This window comes from Engraulis encrasicolus, chromosome 11, assembly GCF_034702125.1.
Source record: "Engraulis encrasicolus isolate BLACKSEA-1 chromosome 11, IST_EnEncr_1.0, whole genome shotgun sequence".
Lineage (NCBI taxonomy): Eukaryota > Metazoa > Chordata > Actinopteri > Clupeiformes > Engraulidae > Engraulis > Engraulis encrasicolus.
In genome coordinates this window covers 39,828,656-39,845,133 of record NC_085867.1, presented here as the reverse complement: position 1 = coordinate 39,845,133, position 16,478 = coordinate 39,828,656, and the positions used below count along the sequence as shown (strand labels likewise).

The window sequence follows — 16,478 nt, the reverse complement described above, 5'->3', positions numbered from 1 at the left end:
AAGCTAAATGTAACGTACAATAGACAATAAAAGGATAAAGACAGGAGGAAAAAATACAAAAAACAAACAGTGAGCCCCCCCCCCGGTTGTGCGAGTCGATGGAGGTAGTGTCGTCTCTGATGTGAAGAGGCAGGGAGAGAGTTCTATCTCTTGGGCGCGTACATATCGAAGGCGGCTTCACCAATTTTCTATTTTGGAAGGGTAGGAATCCTTAGCAGTGTGCCATCAGTGGATCTGAGAGCTCGGGCACGGGCGTAAAAAGAGAGCATATCAGAGATGTAACAGGGAGGAAGACTATTTAATGCTTTGACACACACAAACAAACACACACACACAAAAATCACTTAATTTTTTTGGTAGACCCCCTACTGTTTTTTGTTTTTGCGGGCAAACAGACTGACATACGCACGGACGCACCGACATGGGGCCCGGCCGGACGTAGGCACGGACGAATGCACAGACGGATGAATGGACAGATAGACGCACGCATGCACACACGGACGTGGGCACGCACACACGGACGGACAGCCAGCCGGACGGAGGCACAGACAGATGGAGGCACGGACATGGGCACAGACGGACGCACGGCCGGCCAGACGTAGGCACGGACGTGGGCACAGACGGACGCACAGACGGACGCACGGCCGGCCAGACGTAGGCACGGACGTGGGCACAGACGGACGCACGGACGTGGGCACAGACGGACGCACGGCCGGCCAGACGTAGGCACGGACGCACAGACGGACTGACGCACGCACAGACGGACGCACGGCCGGCCAGACGTAGGCACGGATGCAGAAACGGACTGACGCACGCACAGACGGACGCACGGCCGGCCAGACGTAGGCACGGATGCAGAAACGGACTGACGCACGCACGGACGGACGGACGCACGGACGTGGGCACAGACGGACGCACGGCCGGCCAGACGTAGGCACGGACGCACAGACGGACGCACGGCCGGCCAGACGTAGGCACGGATGCAGAAACGGACTGACGCACGCACGGACGCACAGACGGACTGACGCACGCACAGACGGACGCACGGCCGGCCAGACGTAGGCACGGATGCAGAAACGGACTGACGCACGCACGGACGGACGGACGGACGCACGCACGGACGTGGGCACAGACGGACGCACGGCCGGCCAGACGTAGGCACGGATGCACAGACGGACTGACGCACGCACGCACAGACGGACGCACGGCCGGCCAGACGTAGGCACGGATGCAGAAACGGACTGACGCACGCACGCACGCACGGACGGACGGACGCACGGACGTGGTCACAGACGGACGCACGGTCGGCCAGACGTAGGCACGGACGGAAGCACGGACGGAAGCACAGACGGAAGCACGTCCGGCCAAATGTTGGCACAGATGCACAGATGGACTGACGCATGCACGGCCGGACGCACGGCCGGCCAGACGTGGGCACGGACGTGGGCAGAGACGGAAGCACAAACGGAAGCACAGACCGACGCACAGACCGACTGACGCACTGCCGGCCAGACGTAGGCACGGACGCAGAGACGGATGCACGCACAGCCGGCTGGACGGAGACACGGACCGACGGGCGCAGGCACGAGGAGGGAAGAACAGAAACCATATTATAGTTACATGTGAGCAGCTGAGAAATACATGCAGTGCATTGCGCATTCTGTAAAAGACTAAAACAATGTAACACCATTACGTCCATCATATCTGAATTGAAAGTAGTTTACAAACAATGCGAGACTATGAGCATGTTTTTTATGCATAATTTGTATATATTTTTCTTACCCAGTGGTTCATGGAGTTCCTCTTGAACGTAGCAGGAGCGAAGGATCTGACAGGGTTCATTCCAGCTCCAGTGTAGAACATCTAAATCAAAGTGTTCAGAGTGGAGTATTAGCTTTAATGTAAATACAAGTGAGGAAGTGAGGATACTGTTGCGGTCTGGATATTTAGGTAAGAGCAGATTCACACACTAAAAGACAGTAAGGTCAAGCACAAGGAGGTTTTTTTTTTTTGAGAGCTGAGTAGACGTTTCAGGGTTCTGCCTCCATTAGCACGTTCTGGCCGACTGAGAACCGTGCTGGAGCCTGTTCCTGCACTTACTCGCGAACCAGCCGTCGTGTTCATGCCACAGATATTAGCGTTCGTGAACCGGAAAGTTCGTTCGCAATGCGAACCGCAAAATACTAGGTTTTTCTCCGCGAACCGTGACGACAGCGTGGCCATTAGCAAGTTCCTCCGGGTAACAGTCACGTGCGGAAATTGTTCAGAGCCCGGTATGAACACAGGAGGTTCACCGATGAGCACTTTAGTGCCAAACGTAACTAGTGCAGGCACCGGCACCGGCTCCGTTCTGGTCGGCCTGAAAGCCTACATCAGTGTGCAGGTGAGCACTGGCAGCAACCCTGCAACAACTGCTCTACTCTACCAGAGAGTGTTTATGGGTAGTACGAGAGAGGAATCTCGCTACTTTTTCCGGGTGGTACTGTCCACTAAGTGGCGCCATCCAGACAGCACAGAGGAGCGCCAAGGAGCGCAGAGGCTGTTAAAATGAACGGGGTCCCATGGAGCTCAATCACGATGCTGCCATTGCTTTGGGAGATAATTGGTATCATCGTTTCATTCTATTTTTCCAAAAGGCAGGATAGATTATCCTTTCAAACATCACTTAGTTTGAATGTTTAAACTCCCTGGATCTTTGTAAAATACGTCTTTATTGTCAATATGACGTCACGAGGGGCTTCACACACTGCGTTTGGATTGGTCGACCGGCTGCATTGCTGTGATCACGACGGCCGTAAAGCAATTTTGTTAGCAAGATGCTAGCGGAGCCTGACTCATAAATGCCAAAGCTGTAGGAAACCAGAAGGACATAACTCCCAGGTTATTGTACATTTCAATGAAATCCACTTTGGTTTCTCAGAACTTACAGTAATATTGTCAAGTTTCGCCCGACAGCGAGCACAATTGTCAGTTATTAGCGCCAGCCTTATGAGCTCTGCTGTCTCGACAGTGCTCCCTAGGTGAACTGCAGGCACGGGTTGGAGGGCGAGATTCAACACTGTATGTAAACCCACTATGACTCTACTCTCGGAAAAAAGAACTCCTTGTGCTTACTTTTTTTTACATTTCAAGGGTGAGAGCAGGCTGGTACACTGCTACCGAAATCCAGCTTAATGACATTAAAGGAAATTCTTGTCTGAAGGTACATGTACCGTATGCTTATGTACAGGGGTGGAGCACAAAATTCCCCATGTTCAACCAGCTCTAATAGACCCCCTTTATATATTATTATTATATGGTGTGACGTCATCGGTCGAATGCTCCATTCATTTCAACGGGGCTCCCCAACGTTCGCACGTCTGTTATTTTTCGATAACGGACGGGTTGGTCTATAACAGACCGCTGTCAATGGCAACAAGACTTTTCACTCCGCTCCGCGTCGGGGTCTAAAGATTCTCTCTGTCGTGCTGCTATTCCACGGTAGCGACCTTCTCGCCGAACGTTAACCCTTACTTAACACCCAGTGAGCAGACGGAACGTCTTCTGATTGGCTGAACAGGTGTCCTTTATTCCCCGGTAGCAGGACACCTATGATGTCATGCGGGCGTGCGGGTTCAAGTTGCTTCTTTTCTAACTTTCTGGCGAAGTGCCGTTACTAGTTCTATCGCATCTGGTTGTCTAGTCAAGACCCCGTTACTAATTCTATCGCATCTGGTTGTGAAGTCAAAAACCCAGTCGTCAATTCTATCGCATTTGGTTGTAAATTTGGCTGCGCCGTCGGGATGTTCAGAACGCTCCGCCTCGTCCATTATTTCCCTTGATATCGGGACACCTCGTCGGCCGCTATTCCATACTTAACATGCTTGTGTGAAACAAAAATCTGACTTCCTATGGGCCCCCCTTACACAGTGAATCTAATAAGTATTTGATCCCTTTCTGGTGGTGTTGGTTTGTACACTGATAAAGACATGATCAGTCTATAACTTTAATCGTAGATGTATTCCAACACAGATGGACAGAATATCAAAAAGAAAGTCTGGAAAATAACTTCAAAGAATACATTTTAATTAATTTGTCTTCTTTGTATTTCATTGAGGGAATACGTATTTGACCCCTCTAGCCAAAGTACTTGTTGGCAAACCCCTTGTTTTCTAGGGCAGAGATCAGACTTTTTTTAGTAGATGACAGTGTTTGTGCAGTGCACTAGTCTCAATCCACACACTTATGCACTTCGGGCATTGCGTTTCAGTGCCTAGGGCGCTCATGCTGAAAATTTCGGTTGAGCCAGTGCACTGAAAGTGCCCGGATGATCCCCTAACAATGGCGGAAAAACGCATGCTTGAATGATGGACACTGCACGCACTAAACGACCACCATGTTGACAATGACACGGAGGAAACGTGGCGTTCAGTTCATTAGAAGAGTTTGGTCGACAGTCTCCTAATTCTGTGAGTAATGTTTCTGAGACACCAACCTTTTCATGCCAACCCAAGTATTGTATGTGTGATTGTTGCCCTTTGGGGTGAAGGAAATGTAAATACAAGCAACAGACGCTGTGCATTGAAAACAGTAGCCAACTGATATTTTGGCGAGCTAATGCCATGCTCAGCCTTCACTTCCAGGGCACAGTGCTCAAATTTTTCCACGACACTATGCACTGAAGACCTCAGTGCACTGATTGTCAGTTAGGGTGACCACCCGCCCCCCGTAGCGTGTGCGCGCACAGCATATGAAGCGTTGCCGCGTGAGTGCACGTGCACGCCAGGGTCTGTCCCACATTGCCCCTCAGAAGCAAACCCCTTGTCCCCACTTGGACTTATTAGCAGGTGGTCACCCTACTGTCAGTGCACTGACAAGTGCGTAGATTGAGACATTGGTTCTGTGTTGAAATTGCTGGTTTTCTCAGGGAAGTCGACAGGGGGTCAGCCATGGGCCCAGAGAGAGAAGGGGCCCCAAATTGAGTCCTCATTACATTGTATTGTATGTATGGGGGTGAGTGGTTATTCTAGCTCACCTTTTGTCCACTGCGTCCTCGAGCGCCTGGAAATCCACAGTTTCCCCTCTTCTCTGGCTCTCCTTGGATACCCTTTAAAGACGCACACACACACCACCTCATCACCAATTGTTCTTAATCCTATTGCCTTGAGTTGGTCTATACTCTTCTTGCTCATACTTCACTGACAAACAAAATGGCGGCCTCCAGTTCACGGGGCGCGTTCCAATATGCGACCTTCCAATATGCGATTTGTGCTTGTGACCTCGTACCAGGAAGTAATGTCATGATGACATCACTGACAACAGTATTATATTTCAATATCTCGCAAAAGCTCAATTGTAAAGTAATTTTCTCATTTGCAAAGTGGATGGTGAATGAAGAGCAGTCCCCCAAAAATTGTTGTGGCTAGGCTGACAGCGGGGAAACTTTATTCTTTTCTCTACAGAGGAGGGGTCAGGAGGCGGGATGAGAACACAAGCACAAGTGGAGGACGCAAGGTCGCATATTGGAGCTCACACACTGGGCCCATTTGTGATGGTGCATGCTACGCAAATCTGTGCAATTCACATGTGCACTGCGTAATCACAATGTATTGGCCCTCATTTATCAAAGCAGCGTACGACGAGAATCATGCGCACGTCGTGCATACGTTCTTTTTCTACGACCAGTTGGCATTTATCAAATCTCATCAGTCGTAGGATTTCATCTTTCCTGCGCTTACGCTCTCAGACGGTGTACGCCGTTTTCAAGTTGGACTTGGGATGCCTATGATCACCAACTTGAGCAACTCATTATCATAAATATGTGGCCTACATAATTACAAAATGTTTTCACATTGTCTATTTTGGCTATAAGCCAACTTCTACCTGTTTGAATTGGTGCACCCTTCCTGGGAGCGCTGCATTAATTTGGCATTGGCCAAGAAGAACTGCAAAAGACATCTAATTTGTGGGTAACACTTCTAAATAAGGGGCCATAATTAACAGTAAAGTAGCTACAACCTAATACTTAAGTAAGGGTTAATAATCATTACTTAATGGCACATTAGACACATATTAATTGTTATTAATGCATATGTTGAACATTAGTAAGCAGTTACTTAACTATTAGATAACTATTACCTTGTGTTACAAGTTAATAGCATATTATTATTTAACTAATAGATAAGTAAGGGCACAGTTAATAGTTAAGTAGCTATCAGGTCATACTTAACTAAGGACCAAAATTAACACTTACATAATACAAAAGTAAGGCATAACTAATGGTTAATTAATACTTAAATATTGTGTTTTGGGACCCTTATATTAGAGTTGGCTGAGGATAACTAATGGTTAATTAATAGATAGATATTGTTGTTTGGGACCCTTATATTAGAGTTGGCTGCGGATAACTAATGGTTAATTAATCGATAGATATTGGTGTTTGGGACCCTTATAATAGAGTTTGCTGAGTATACCTAATAGTTAATTAATTAATCTACAGTGACATCTAGTTTTCAGTCGTTCAAATCACTGTAATAGTGGCAACAGGAGCCATTATATAGCAAGGATTAGACGTACACTTCTCAATGATGGTGGGGTGATGAGATGTAATTTTTTCATGTACCACTTATTAGTTTTAATGGTAAAAACCCTGCAATAAATGCAGAACATTATGAAGAGTAATAGTTTTGAAGCGAGACTAAACCATTCCTCTGTGATAATTAGGTTAATGTTTGAGAATATTAGCTCCAAGAAGAGCAGTGCATGATGGGTACGCAATCTACAGACAACAATATTTCGGTATTATTTAATCATTAGATATGCCTTGCTTTTGTATTAAGTAAGTGTTAATTAAGGTCCTTAGTTAAGTATGACCTAATAGCTACTTAACTATTAACTGTACCTAATCTAATGATTAAATAATACCGAAATATTGTTGTCTGTAGATTGCGTACCCATCATGCACTGCACTTCTTGGAGCTAATATTCTCAAACATTAACTTAATTATCACAAAGGAAGGGTTTAGTTTTGCTTCAAAACTATTACTCTTCATAATGTTCTGCATTTATTGTAGGGTTTTTACCATTAAAATTAGTACATGGTAAAATGAAAAAATTACATCTCATCACCCCACCGTCATTGAGAAGTGTACGTCCAATCCTTGCTATATTATCGCTCCTGTTACAACTATTACAGTGATTTGAACGAGTGAAAACTAGATGTCACAGTAGATTAATTAATTAACTATTAGGTATGCTCAGCCAATCTATCGATTAATTAACCATTAGTTATCCGCAGCCAACTCTAATATAAGGGTCCCAAACAACAATATCTATCTATTAATTAACCATTAGTTATCCTCAGCCAACTCTAATATAAGGGTCCCAAAACTCAATATTTAACACATTGAGTACCGACGACGTAATAATGCGTTTTTCACGCCCATGCGTTGTATACCAAAACGCAAAAATACGTTTTTGCATTTAAATATCATATTTTGAATCTACACCCTTCAATGGACAATATATGTGATTTTGGTAGCTCTGTGATGGACATAAATGACAACATTTGCAGTCCAAAGTTGTTTGATTGTTATGATGTTTGAGTGTTATGATTTGGATATTTTAATTTAACTTACCAAGATGTCTGGAAGCCAACCCATGTCGCCTATCGCGCTGCCTGCATTGATTTCCCTAGTACGGTCACTGTAGCATCTGTTGTCTCTGACTTCACGCAATAGGTAAACACCATTGTATAGTGCCTGGAGTGTCTTGAACTTTCTGGACTTGCTAGACCTTTACCAGATCCTTGGATCCAAATGGCACCCGATATGTAATTGCAGTAATGCGCTCCGATTTGGACGTTTGATCGCCAAAAAGATAAGTTTCTGTGTCTTCCTGTATGTGAGAAGCCAGAAGCTAGCATGGCTACATATCATGATTCCCTGATTGTCGCTCCCAACGCAGGACGCTCCCCTGTCGGCTCGCTCCCACTAGCCAGACTATCGATCCGGGTGGGACTACACGTCCGGGAGTGATAGAAACACCTGGGACTACACGTCCGGGAGCGATCTCAGCTGGGAGTGTCCATCTGCCACCGCATATGATTCGGGTCGGATGGGCTAGGCTACATCTAAGCATCATATCATTTGGATTTGTTGTCAATGTTGGGCTATTATTTCGGGAGTCATCGGGAGCTATTTTAGCAAATGTCTCACCCTCTGCATGTGTGCAAAGAGTTTGTGATCAGTCCACGTGAAAAACGGGGATTTCAAAGGGCATCGATTGCTGGTGTCGTAGTGTGACAGAGCAGGAGGTGTGCTGCCGTATTCGTGAATCGTGCTATGTTGTTGTTTCCCTAGTAGCCTACGATCGGTAGCGTGTATTGTGTCTGACTTCACGCAATAGGTAAACACAGAGACCATTGTATATCGTGCCAGGAGTATCTTGAACTTTCTGGGCTTGCTACCTAGACCTTTACCAGCTCCTTGGATCAAAATGGCACCCGAATTGTAATTGGAGTAATGCGCTCCGATTTAGAAGTTTGATCGCCAACCAGATAAGTTTATTTGATTATTCACCCCTATGTTGAACTGTCTTCCTGTATGTGAAAAGCCAGAAGCTAGCATAGATGGCTACATATGGATCGGATGGGCTACATCTAAGCATCATATCATTGGGATTTGTTGTCAATGTTGGGCTATTATTTCGGGAGTCATCGGGAACTATTTTAGCAAATGTCCGACCTTCTGCATGTGTGCAAAGAGCTTGTGTTCAGTCTGTGTGAAAAACGTGGATTTCGAAGGGCATTGATTGCCGGTGTCGTAGTGGTTTAGAGCAGGAGGTGTGTCTTGACGTGCAGGAAGATGTGTGTCAGAGCTAACCTTGCACCAAATTGTAATTAAAACCAACTCATCCCCTTTCAAACTCGTCACATTCTGAAGAAGCGCACCCTTCACAAAAACCTCAATATCTCCGATTGTAGCTGAATTCCATGGATACCCACTTCGGTTTAGCGTGGGTTTACTCGGCAATTAAAGCTCGTAGAGACACACAGTTTTCACCTACTAAGAGGGCAGCGTCTCCACTTTCAAACGAGTCATAACATATTTCAGTGGCCCTATCACATAATAAGCTGTGAGTCTACAAAAAAACGTAAAAAAGGGCTTAGAACGCTGGTATTCTACGACATAATTCCGTGAGCACCGCCGGTATTCAATGTGTTAAGTATTAATTAACCATTAGTTATGCCTTACTTTTGTATTAAGTAAGTGTTAATTTTGGTCCTTAGTTAAGTATGACCTGATAGCTACTTAACTGTTAACTGTGTCCTTACTTATCTATTAGTTAAATAATAATATGCTATTAACTTGTAACACAAGGTAATAGTTATCTAATAGATAAGTAACTGCTTGCTAATGCATTAATAACAATTAATATGTGTCTAATGTGGCATTAAGTAATGATTATTAACCCTTACTTAAGTATTAGGTTGTAACTACTTTACTGTTAATTATGGCCCCTTATTTGGAAGTGTTACCAATTTGTGATTTGACGTGATGTGTGAATAATTGTGCAATATACAGCAGCATATTGGAATGTGCCTTCAGTCATGGGATCAAAGGGGGCCGACGTTCTTTTTAACAGCTGGGAGTTCAGGCGCACATCAATACATAGCCTACAAACTTTCCCGGTACAGTTTCGCCGTTTCGCACGACTATCCGAATACACACCTGACGCGTGTGTCCGATAACACTTTATAGTCGTCTATTTAGGTGGCAAAAGGGATATCAACTCCACTCCAAACAACTGGATCGCAGGAGAGAAGCAGGGCGCGAATGAGCGCTAGAGGGACAGCGCACTGGACATGTAAAACTCTCCTTCCCCAACAAATGGTTTGGGCACTGTTTGTTGGCCAGTTTCACGTAGGACCCTTTTCTTGACCTCGTTTACAAAAAGGTTTATCGTCATATTTTTTTTTGGGAAAAAAATACAATATAATAATATAGATATACAAATATCTTCATTATGTGTAGCCTACTGTAGTCAATCAAACATTTCATTGTAACTATTTGGAAATCAATCTCTTGGCCTACCCCTTCCATATTGAGAACCGAAACACTGTTGACTACTGCTGTTGATTAGGCCTATTTACACGTGTTATTTTGTTGTCTACCTCGCGTAAAGCCTAATTTCAAGCTGTCAATCAACCACAAACGTAGATGTTTTAGCCGGTTTGCGTCTCTCCATGTCGCAAACTCAGGAGTGCGGTCTCCTTCCCACCGTTGTAGAGAAGGCGTGATTACCGTATTCTAATTACGATGGTTTTCAGACGCTGGATTTATCAACAGCCGCTCGCTCTTACGGTGGGATTGGAGAGGTACACATGTTTAGTAAATCTCACGTGAGCTTTGTCGTACGACGAGATCTGCGCTCATTTCTGCGATGGTTTCTACGCAAGTTTGATAAATGAGGGCCAATGTATTCAAAATTTCTTATTTTGTGAGCTGCACAGATTCGCGCAGAATGCGCCATATACCATCACGAACGTGCCAATTGACACAAACAAAATGGCCATCCCTACCTGTTGTCCTGCGGGTCCCTCTTCTCCTTTGACCCCTTTGGCTCCCTGTGCGCCTTTAGGCCCTTGATCAGCCTGGGGGCGAGATGGGGATTAATTGGACAACAGAAAAATGTCCGAAGTTAGTTAGAAAGAAAATCTCTTCACCAAGAGACTCTAAAATATTGCCAACATCGGTCTATCTCTAACTCTGTCTATTCCAGATCACCCCCCCTCCCCAACCACACACATGAGCATTATTAATACATGTTTTAAGTTAAAAAAAAGTCTGTGATGTAGCTAAGGCTCTTGCACCCTGCTGACACAATATTATAGACAGGTATAACAATATCCTACGCTTGTTGCATTACAAGTTAAATAAACATAGTGAAAATATACAGCAAAGGGAAAGATACAGAAAATACAGATACAGAAACGTTATCAAGGACATAATTTATGAATGGATTATACATTTCTCTGGAGCATTAAACTGTGTGTGGGTGTGTATATACTGTACGTGTGTACAGTGCAACTCATCAGTCCCTGCTTGTCACACATTACTCAGTGTGTGTGTGTGTGTGTGTACGAATGTGTGGGTGTATACTAACTGCAGGGCCTGGTCATTCGCCTGGTTCCAGTGGTCCAGTGTCGCCTACACTCCTGACGAAGCCCTGAAGTCACAGAGACAGACAGACAGACACAGACACAATGAACAGTGTGCTGCAGATGGCATCACACAAGAAGGACTGACGATGGCATGAAACACTAAATGGCATCAAGAGGTACAGGTACTAGAATGGTATTAGAAAAAATAGATGGCAAATTAGTTTGTTCCATCAGTGACAAGTCAGATTTCCACAGGAAGATATTGTACAGTACTGAAATAAATACAATCCAATAATGCCACAGCACCAAGGCTTAATTTCATATTAGGTCTGATTAAGGGCCATCAAAATAATAAAAGATCGATGAAAGCCCTGGTGTTGCGGACTTTATTTCTTATTTTGAGTGTATGCATTAGTCCAGCATTCGGGCTGGTTTTAAGTGTGTGTGTGTGTGTGTGTGTGTGTGTGTTTTTCACATCTCAGGTCTTGATTACACGTACATATGCAGATATTTTTTAAAGCAAATATTTATTTTATCTTGCATATATTAACAGTATGTCGATCAAATGAAACACACCCTACTGACAGGTGTACCTTAGAAATCTCCACTAAAACTTAAAAAAACTATTAAACTACTACTACTAAAAGAGACAAATGCGTTCCAAAAATATCAATATACGTGTTTACAACAGGGTCTTACTGCATGTTGTGTACCCACCCTCTCTTCTGTGCATCCAGGAGATCATGGCAGTCCCACCTCCCTTCTGAGATCCGGTGTACATGCACACGCTGCGGCAGCAAACCCTGTCTGTGGGTCTGGGAGGTCCTGGTAGTCCCATCTCCCCTGGAGGCTCGGCGTGGCACTGCCCCCAGATCCCCTCCCGACACTCAGGAATCCCTCAGCCGGTTTCCATGTCCATGCAACTGCCCCAAACAGCCTTCCCAGACGGCCGAAGCACCCTTCGCCCAACGGTTCTTGGACCACTGCCACTGTTGGCAGTGGAGCCCCGGAGCTGGCCCACACGCCACCCCAGACTGCAACCGGGTGCCTTGCCCCCAGCTGAGTCCGGACAAGCACTGCAGTGAACGTCCTTCTCCACACAGCGAGACCACCTCCCACCTGCGCAGCAAGGCATTCCACTGACCCGGTTGGCCACCCACCTCAAGGTAGCCGAAGGAACCGTGGAGCAACCTCCAGCCAGGCATCAGGACAGGCCCTGCGCATGACAATGCCTCCGCCGCCCAAAGCACCTGTAACACCAGAACCACTAACCTAAGCCAAGCCTCTACAACTCTACTCTAATATACTCTACTCTGCTCTACTCTACTCTACTGAGATTGGTGATCCAGGTTCTCTCTGAACATTGCAGACATCATCAGGCCAGTCCCGAAGACCTAACTGAAAGCACAACAGTGCACAGTTCCTTCAGTGGTCAACAAAGCCAGTACAAGACCCTGCGTTACAAGCAAGAGACAGTGTCACTAATGCAGAGGAAAACGTTCATTGCAGTACTCATACTCAAAGTCGACTGAAGGCACAACACCCAATTGCAGTCCGGGACAACGCACAGTCCAAGTCCAGAACTCCTCCACCCACAGTAGCAGCAGTCCAAGATCTATTGGACGAAAGGCACTTCAGCAGTCCAAGGCAGCTGATCAGGACAGTTTCTAGACATGGAGAGCAGCTAAAAGGATCCTAAATGTCAAGAGAGGATATGAAGGGGGAGGCAGAACCTTCATCTGAATCCTTTTTTCTGGGAGGTGGAAGCTTTTTTTCCCTTTTTTTTCCTTCGAGCTTGTTTTTTTTCTTCTTCTTTTCTTCAAGCTTTATCCTCCAGGCCCCCAGGTGAAGTGTCTTCTCTCTGTTGGGTTGTGGTGTGAGTAGAGTCTTTGAGTCTTGGTCACTGGCAGCAGAAGGCTGTACACGGGTCAACGGCGTGATGCACTCTTTAGATGGTGGTCCACTGCGGCTCACTGGTGCAACGGTGATGCATTGGCACTCGGCAGTTTCCAATAGTGCATTGGTTTTCCACTCTGGCGGTTATTCACTGTCGAAGTTTCTCACTGTCAAGTCTATGTCAGCACTGGGTTTCCACACTTGAAAGAGGACTGTACACAGACATAGTATTCCACTCGTCTTGTCTTTTTTATTGAGGTCACTGACGTTGATGTTTTGAAGTAGTTGTCTTGAAGTAGTGGTAACAGATGGAGTAATTGTAGAACAGCAGACCAGAAACCTTTAAACATATAAAACACAAAATAAAAGAATTAAATACACTGCATTTAAACATTCACACACCCACACGGAGAGAGATAGGCCTACATCACTACATCACCTGCAATACAGACACTTTCCGCGCTACTGCGCGTAGCCTACACCAAGTAAAAACTCCCGAGCCACATTGCATGTGGCTTAATGGTCAATAAGCCCCACGTCACACTACAAGACAAAACAAGTCCGACAGACGGACCAAGATGTGTCCGCCTATGCATTGCCATCTTGTGGACACAGGAGGGAATTACAAGTTTAAGAAAGCATTTCAGACGGACCGGCAGACCGCCTTCTAGAGATAATAGGACACATCTGAAAACATGAGGTCAACCAGGTGAAATGACAGCAGCGCTCAGAATGAATGGTTGTATGGACGTAGGCCTATCCTCACGTTTCCGCACTGCTGGCACACAATCTTTTGACTACACACCTCATACAGAGAACGTAAGGTCCAGGCTACCCTGCAGTACAAAAAAGCAATTTGAAACCATTTGAAACGAAATGCCACCTGTGCCAGGACTCACTAGTTTCACACCGTGTCCGCCCGGATGGACGGGATTTGGGTTCAGGCCCGTTGCGTTAAGGTAAGCAACGTAGGCAGTTGCCTAGGGCCCCCGACTAGGAGGGGCCCCCAAGGACGACAGGTTATGTATTCAACAGCAATTAAAATTTTAAACAGCTTTATAATAAGACAGAGTAATCTGTATGAATGGCTCTGCTGCGAGGGAAGCAACAGCGCCTCCCTAATACCCCCTGCTCGAGCCCCCCCCCCTTCCAATTGGTTTGCATCAACGACAGCGTCAAGTCAAGTGCCGAAAGATAAGGCACAACGACAGTTTAGTCAAAGTACCCCCAGCTGGAGGGGGCCCCCCCTTCCAGTTGGTTGGCATCAGAGAAAGCGTCAAATCCAGCGCAAATACAAACTGAAAATGAAGCGACATAATCTCTCTCCGTGAACGTTGCACAGACGCCAGTTTACATTTAAAATTTTTTTTGCTCCAGACAGTTGCTTTTATAATAAGAGTTACTCTCGAAGACAGCATTACTCTCTGTACTGCAACCAAACTGTCCCAGGCCAGTTGACATCGCACAGTAGACGGCGAGATGCTCCATTTACAGTGTATTATCAGTCTGTGAAGTGCTGTAACAAGCACTGGGCAAATGTCAAGAGATTGTTCACTAACGTGCCGTTTCTCGACACGGAACTGTTTTGGATGTTGACAAATGCAAGAAGAAACGAATGAACAATGTGCATGCATATGACCAATATTTCGGATAACATGAGTCAACACAAGTGAGCTGAGTGGGATAGCTAAATTGTAGCACAATAGTCCCTTTCTTGCTATTATATGGACTACAAGCTGGAACTTGGGACTATAATTTTGGAAATGTGTGGTTACAGTGAGAGGTTGGGATACATTCTGCGGTCAAGACAACGCAAAGTAAGGGCACTGGAAGCCTGTAATTGAAACCATGGAGTAGGCCTAACGCAGGTGGTTATTCTTGGTCGCTACAGTAGGCTATCCGTGGCCACGTTTGATTTCATTTCGATTACCTGGTCCAGAACACAACCCTTCTGGAATGATGACTGCGATGCGGTGATGTGCAGTTAGCCTATTGTTTAATGCATTAAATGTGAATTGTTGCTGTAAGCGGAAGGCTATTACAACACAACTTTTTGTGTTGTGTTTGGATTGTATTATTTTCAAGTGCGTGGTGGATGCAATACGAAACACAGCGTGGTAGAAAAATGACTGAGTAGTAGCAGGGAGGTTGTCTGCTTAAAAATCTACCATTTGAGAGCGTTTTTATTTTTAAAAAAATATATCGTCTGGGGCAGACACCCTTGCCATGGTTACAGAATTCTTGCTTACCAATATCATATCCCCCCACTGTGCCTGTTCATTAGTTTCTCAGCCTTAGATTTCTGGACTGTACTGTTTTATGAGTCAATAGTTCTTTTTGCAGAAATGGTGCACCCTCGGTTAGATTTTAAAAGTGGTTGGAAAGATTTGACCTAATTCTTTATTTGTGATTGCCATATCATGATTTGTGGTAGGGTCAAAAAACAGATTGGTGATCCAGGTTCTCTCTGAACATTGCAGACATCATCAGGCCAGTCCCGAAGACCTAACTGAAAGCACAACAGTGCACAGTTCCTTCAGTGGTCAACAAAGCCAGTACAAGACCCTGCGTTACAAGCAAGAGACAGTATCACTAATGCAGAGGAAAACGTTCAATGCAGTACTCATACTCAAAGTCGACTGAAGGCACAACACCCAATTGCAGTCCGGGACAACACACAGTCCAAGTCCAGAACTCCTCCACCCACAGTAGCAGCAGTCCAAGATCTATTGGACGAAAGGCACTTCAGCAGTCCAAGGCAGCTGATCAGGACAGTTTCTAGACATGGAGAGCAGCTAAAAGGATCCTAAATGTCAAGAGAGGATATGAAGGGGGAGGCAGAACCTTCATCTGAACCCTTTTTTTCTGGGAGGTGGAAGCTTTTTTGTCCTTTTTTTTCTACCCTGCAGTACAAAAAAAGCAATTTGAAACCATTTGAAACGAAATGCCACCTGTGCCAGGACTCACTAGTTTCACACCGTGTCGGCCCGGATGGACGGGATTTGGGTTCAGGCCCGTTGCGTTGAGGTAAGCAACATAGGCAGTTGCCTAGGGCCCCCGACTAGGAGGGGCCCCCAAGGACGACAGGTTATGTATTCAACAGCAATTAAGATTTTAAACAGCTTTATAATAAGTAGCCATAGCCAGGCCTACTCTCATGTGAGATAGGCCAGGTTACAGTAAACAACAGGACATTCAATTAGCCTACATGAGAAAGTGTGAGCCTATTGAATTGTATGGGCTGTATTTGCCCAGGTCTTATTCATGAAGTGTCATAAAATGAACTGTAGTGATCACAGGAAATGCTGGTGTATGCTTGCTCGTTATGCCTTCGTTGCCCTTCATGCATGTGCCCAGGCAAATTCCTGTTTGTTCCATTAGGTTTACATGGATTGTGACATTATGTTGTAATGGTCTGGCCCAACCGAAACAGAAATTC

The 16,478-nt window shown here is 45.5% G+C and overlaps 1 long non-coding RNA gene across 2 annotated transcripts; it reads right to left on the bottom strand.

Annotated features, from left to right (window-relative positions):
* Window positions 1-1,433: 1,433 nt before the first annotated feature.
* Window positions 1,434-13,374, bottom strand: LOC134458349 (uncharacterized). Of its 2 annotated transcripts, XR_010036562.1 has the most exons (5): window positions 11,861-13,374; window positions 11,146-11,208; window positions 10,562-10,633; window positions 5,015-5,086; window positions 1,434-1,863 (listed from the first exon to the last, which is right to left on the bottom strand). It is a non-coding gene; the product is annotated as an uncharacterized LOC134458349 (long non-coding RNA). The 2 variants fall into 2 exon arrangements; XR_010036563.1 differs by lacking the exon at window positions 5,015-5,086.
* Window positions 13,375-16,478: the final 3,104 nt, after the last annotated feature.